The sequence below is a fragment of the Pantherophis guttatus genome, chromosome 5 (genome assembly GCF_059756535.1).
Source record: "Pantherophis guttatus breed Tessera chromosome 5, ASM5975653v1, whole genome shotgun sequence".
Lineage (NCBI taxonomy): Eukaryota > Metazoa > Chordata > Lepidosauria > Squamata > Colubridae > Pantherophis > Pantherophis guttatus.
Window position 1 is genome coordinate 39,840,092 of NC_142067.1, and position 6,188 is coordinate 39,846,279.

Below are 6,188 nucleotides of genomic sequence, written 5' to 3' on the forward strand. Positions count from 1 at the left end.
CGTATTATACTGCAGAATCCAGGAATGCTGAATGCAAAACATATCTATGTTCCAGTGTAAATTATATCAATTTATTTTAAAAAATAGATCATGTAAGAATTTTCAAGATTCCTTGTTATATCAACAGCTATTTCTTACATTAGATCAGAGTAGGCATAATTATTAAATTCTAATATTGTCTCTAAGTTTTCATTGATTACACATCACTATGTAAATATTATTTTATCTATCAAAGGTGGCATATTACTCCCTTTTCTTACCTCCAGAAAATATTTTTATTTATTTATTTATCATATTTATATGGACACCCATCTAACAAGAGCATACAACAGTGAATTACAAATATAGCTTACATTTCATTAGTATTCTTACCAGTAAAGCTGATTTAAGTATTAATTCTTTATATGAATATCTGTGGTTATTTAGATACTGGTTATAACCATAGTTCTAAATGTTATGGGTTATTCAGCTAGAGGCTTTACATTTTGTTGTGCTCTTATTAGACTGCATCTAGTTATTGGTGCATAAAAAAATACTATTATTACTGCTGGACTTAACAATCAACATCACTTTTCCAGTATTTCTTGCAAACAACACTGTTTTAAATAATATTAATTCTAAACTATGTATATTTGTCTTCTACAATTGTTGTAATCAAATAACTTATTTGCCCTCTGCAATTGATTCTATACCTCATTTTGTTTTATTGAAGAATAATTCTAGAGCTAAAACAAGAACTTTCATATCAAAGTACATCACAATTTGTGGGCATTTGTAAGTTCAGTATATCCCACAAAATAATGTGATTCCAGTTGCTGTATTTCTTAATTTCTTCAATATAAGGAATCATTATATATTGTTTTGTACATTAAAAAGCAGCTGTGCTCAACAAAAATACTGCCCAGAAAATTCATATTTTAAGAGGAAGTTATATTGGCAACTGACAATTCTGACCTTGTTTCCTTCATTGACAAAATTATTAAACTTCAACTATTATATCACTATTTTTAAAAGCTTAACATAATTAATCAATTTAAAAGTAATTCTTACAGTCTATTTTAATTTTAATTGTTGAGATGCATTTTGCTGTCATGTGATTACTACGTTGTGTAAGGAAAAGCAATTTTGTCTATAGCAATATTGCAATCTTTATTAGACTTTTAAACATACGACACAGCCAAATGAGTACATAGCTAAATATAACCCTTCCTGCTTAGTCAATGATAATGTTACACATACTTGAATGTTCAACTGAAGTAAACAGTGTTAGAACAACAGACTAGATTTAAAATGTTAACTTGTAAGTAAATAATGTTATTTCCACTATAACAGTAATGCAGAGTGCTTGCAAAACTTTTTTTAAAAAAAATACACTTATTTCCCATGTTTCATATTATTTACAAAACAACTGCATAAACTCAAGAGATTATTTTTATAGGAAGCAAATTACAGGCCCAAGGGCTTAGTTCTCATAAAGTGTGACTCTGACAATACAACACTCACTTGGTTGAATTTCTTTTGTGTGTGTATGTGTGTGTGTATACATACATACATACATACATACATACATACATACATACATACATATATATATATATATATATTCCTTCTATATAGAAAATTAAAGTCAAAGATAAAGTCTTTTGTGTAAGTGGGAGGAGGATTTGTATATGTTTATCTTCTCTAGCATTCAGTTATAGGATCCAATAGTGGTACAGCCATTCAGGGGTTTACTAAGAGTGAGAAACAGCCTGAATAATTTTCTTGACATGCAAAGTCATCAATCAGATTATCTCTTTCTCAAAATAGAACTTTATTTCACCTTTCTACCCTTTTCAAATTGTTCCTGATTATAAACAGAGTTAAAATTAGACACCCATTCAATGACTATCACCCACAAACTCAAAACTATTTCATACACAGCCTTTGCACAATTCCAAAATCAATTCTGCTATTGTGGAATCCATCGTCAAAGTAACTGCTCAAAGGTTTGATTGCTCTATACATAACCTGAAAAAATGCAATCTGTGTTTGATACTTTAAAAAGGGCTGTTTTGACTTTCTTCAGATCCTTACAACTGTCCCAATGTGCAGAAAAACAGAGGCAAAGTGTATCCTGTACTTCTACAAAAAGGCATAATTCCTGAAGATATTCCCATCTTTCAATATATTTTATTTCTGGTCATAAAATTGGGGTTCACATTTAAAGCTCAGTCAGTCAATGGATAACTGATCTTAAAGGTTATAACTAAAAGCTATACCGATAAGTAAACTCTATCCAATCTGCTGTACCTTCCCAGGCGTATTTTGCCAAGGAAACATGTAAAAAGATGTGTTTCTCATTTCTTTCACAAGGCCCTAAAAAGCTACAAATTGTAAAGCTGTTGTTGAATTATGTTTTGAACTCTCTCCTCTTAGGCAGAGATAAAGGAGAACACTGGCTCATGGCATTCCCTGCCTGTTCTCTGTTTTCCAGAGTCTGTCTCAGAGAAAAACAGATTTAAAAGAATCTGAAGAATTTGGCATGATATTACCTTCAAATGACTATTACTGGATAAAGTTTTTATATATTGGTGCCAGAGATTTATTCTGAATAATAAATAATTTAGTCATTTGTATTAAAGGAAAACAATTACTGAAACCCTAAATAATATTTCGATATATTTTGTTGTCTATTAACTGCATATGAAGTGCTTGCAGATGTGAGAAAGCAAAACTGTATTAGAATCTAGTCAAATCCCAAGTGTGCTGAACAAATAGTTGTGTCATCCAGTAAGAAATGCAAAGTTCAGCAAAGACCTCTCAGAAGACCTATAAACGTTTTCAAGCTGCATTGGAGAACTACTTTCAAACTAATGCTGTAACATTATAAAGGAATTCTGTGACTATAAACCTGTGACAAATACTGAAATACTGCCATGAAATTAATATTCTGACTATAATGGTTGGTAGGCTTTGGTTATTTTTAAAATGTATTTTAAATAGTTCCTTATGTTTTTATAAAATCACTTTCCCAGCAACAACATATTTACATATTCTCTTAAATTAGTTCATTCATGGTGATCCAGAATCACTGACTGAATTAAAAAACTAGTCTACATCAATGTAGATGGTTTAATGTAATCTATTGTATCTGGCCACTCAAGTACATTAAAATGTGCTACATATCAGTATAGATAGATTGATGATAGATAGAGGGAGGGAGGGAGGGAAGGAGGGAGAGTATAACCTTTGAAGTACCTATCTTGTTCAACAAAGATTAATATATATATTAACTGGAATAATTTATTATTCCAAATTTTATATCCAATTTTTAATTTGCTTTGATATCTGCTTCTTTTTAACTGTTTATATACCACTACTGAACTGTAAGAGTTTACATTTTAAGAGAAACATTGATTATATTTAAAACTTTCCTTCTGTTCCTTAACATTTCAAAAATTTATGCCTCAATCATTTCAGCTTTAAGTCAGTTTAAAACTTGCATATTTTAGCAACACAATAAACAATACTCTAAAAGTACCCTGCTATTTATATCCTGTTTTATTTCAAGAAACGTGATGCATCTTCATCTATTAGTTATAAATAAACTAAAATGTTTAACTGCTTAGCAAAAATTATTGCAATACAAAGAAAACATTCTTTGTTTTCCTATGAGAGTGTATTCTGATATTAGTTTTTTAATCTGATGTTTGAGAGCATGTACAAATGTTGCATGCTTTATAGACTGAACAGGTGTTTCATATGTGGCAGTAGGAAGAAAATGCCACTTTTTATATTTTACTGTATTTTTTATTTTTTACGTCATATTGTTTGCATATGTGTATGTTGTTCTTACAACTTCAAGTGGTTTTATGATCAGAAATGTGGCATATAAATCAAAATAATAACTCAAATCAAGAATTTTTTGTTTGAGTCCTGACAAAAATAAGTATAATCCTTATGTTGTTAGCATGTTTACAATTTGTTTTGATACCTTTTCAATCTATCTTTGGTCAAACCTATTTACTGAAACACCTTTTATCCATTTAGTGTTATGTCAGAAGTTCATAGAAATATTATCAGGATCACTCATACAATAGAAAAAACAAATGTAAAATAGCTAAAATGTTAAGCAGCAACAAATAGCAACAAACTTGTTCCAATCATATTCATTTTAGCATCATTATTAACATTTATATGCTGCCTAAATCTGAATGGTTCTGAACAACTCTGAGTGGTTATAGGGTCTCAGTATTTTAACTGAAAGCAACAACTACAACTGATCTTTGAAACTAGCTAATACAGTGTATCAGTATCTTTAGAATTTAAAGGTCTTTAGGAGAAAAGCCAATTCATTCTGAATGTAAACAAGTCAATCTGACATGTTTTAGTTTCTCTTCATAACAATGACGGAAGAATTCCAAGAGTTGAAAAACCATTCCCCAGTCTTAGATACTGCATTGACTGAAGTATTCATCTGGACCAAACAGAAATGGATGATGGGCAGTAAGTGGCCTAGTACTTTATTAAATTATATACATACAAGACATTACTCAATTTCTTTCAAGGTAAGCACCATTTTACAAAGTCAGAAAAGGGGTAAGAAACAGCAAGCTATACTAAGCAAAGATAAGTAATAAAAAAGAGAAAATAGCTGGTTATAGTTAAATGGGGATTCTATGCCCAACACATCTAAAATGTATAATTTTTCCCATCTTAAACTTACACCAAATTCAGATAAAATATTCAAACAATAAGCATTCCATGATCCTCCAAAATATCACCATATCACTCCCTGTAATTGGGATGCAATTGGAAGACTACTCTTGAAATGAATTTGAGGAAACTTATCAAACTGCATTTATATTGATATTAATGTGCCATAATAATTAAATCCTATTATATACATAACATAATTATATACATAACCTATTTAACCATGTACTGATGGCAATGACCTTGTAATTCTGCATAATATTAAGTGATCTAATTCACATAGAAGAGAAGCAATCACTACCTGGCTATATATATATATATATATATTAAATCAACTTCCAGGAGAAAAAGCCACAATTTGCTCTAGCAGATTTCTAGACGAAGTTTGACAGATGTGATTAATACTTTTGGAAGAGAGTATTGGGAGAATAGCCTATGGTAATGAAAATAAGTCTGGCAGCATCTTTTCTGCAGCTCTTAAAACTTTTACCTTTTTAATAAAATGTAGTACTCAGAAAAATTATTCCCACACTCCTTGTTTTTTGAAAGAGGATATTCATTTTTATTAGAGTAGTATATACTAAAACAAATTTGGGAGCAATCAAGTATATATCTGGATGTAAACAGGCAAATCATGAGTACAACTCTGCTATCACATGATATCCTACCAAATATCAGCCTTTTAATAAATTATATTCAATTATCTAAAGTACTAAACTTTAATATATCTACAGCAAAACCACATAGGAGTCATTTGTAATGGGGCAATTTTAAAAACAAAGTTATTAGTTGGGGAAAAAATTACTATGGCTACCACCCAGATACTGATTGTTTTTCTTACAAAGTTTTAGAAAGTCCATAACCATACATAGAACACAGTGAAAATTTAGTGCTACATTGATTTTCTGTATTAATAAACACTAAAAGTTAATAATTTGATTTTATTTCACTGCCCAACACATTTAAGGCCCAATGTAGATTAGCTCAATTTTGGTAAAAAAAAAAAAAGAAAATAAACAAAAACTCATCCATTCTGCATAGAAATGAGGTTGCTATCGTATTTTTATGACTGATTTATTCTGAACGATTCGTAGTACATCTCTGGGGGAGGGGGATCTCAAAGTCCATGAAAGCCTCCTCACGTTTGACTTAAATGTTTCCAAGGCTTCTATGTGCACCCTGAGCTTCTTTAGCTCGCGCTAATGGAAGGCAGCAAACGACACTAAGCCCCGTCCTGATTTCTTCGGCGCCTTCAGTATATCTTGAACAGACCGACTAGGCTAGGGCAGCGGACGGGAAAGACGAGCAGACCCCACAGCCCAGTTGCTACTTGATGAAACTGAACTCCGTTCAATTAATTTAGATTTGCTCCATGGCCAAGTGCAACATGTGCCGAAGAACGGAATATTAAAAGGCAAGCAGGGAAAAACCGCAAGTTCGACGTTTCGCGCTGGGAAGAGAATGATTTTCTTTCCCAAGACTGGCCGAGG

The 6,188-nt window shown here is 31.3% G+C and overlaps 1 protein-coding gene across 16 annotated transcripts in view; it reads right to left on the reverse strand.

The window, feature by feature from the left end:
• The window catches only part of DCAF6 (DDB1 and CUL4 associated factor 6), a 58,119-nt gene that overhangs the window by 51,292 nt on the left and 639 nt on the right, over nt 1-6,188 (reverse strand). The gene's annotated exons all lie outside the window — the stretch shown is intronic.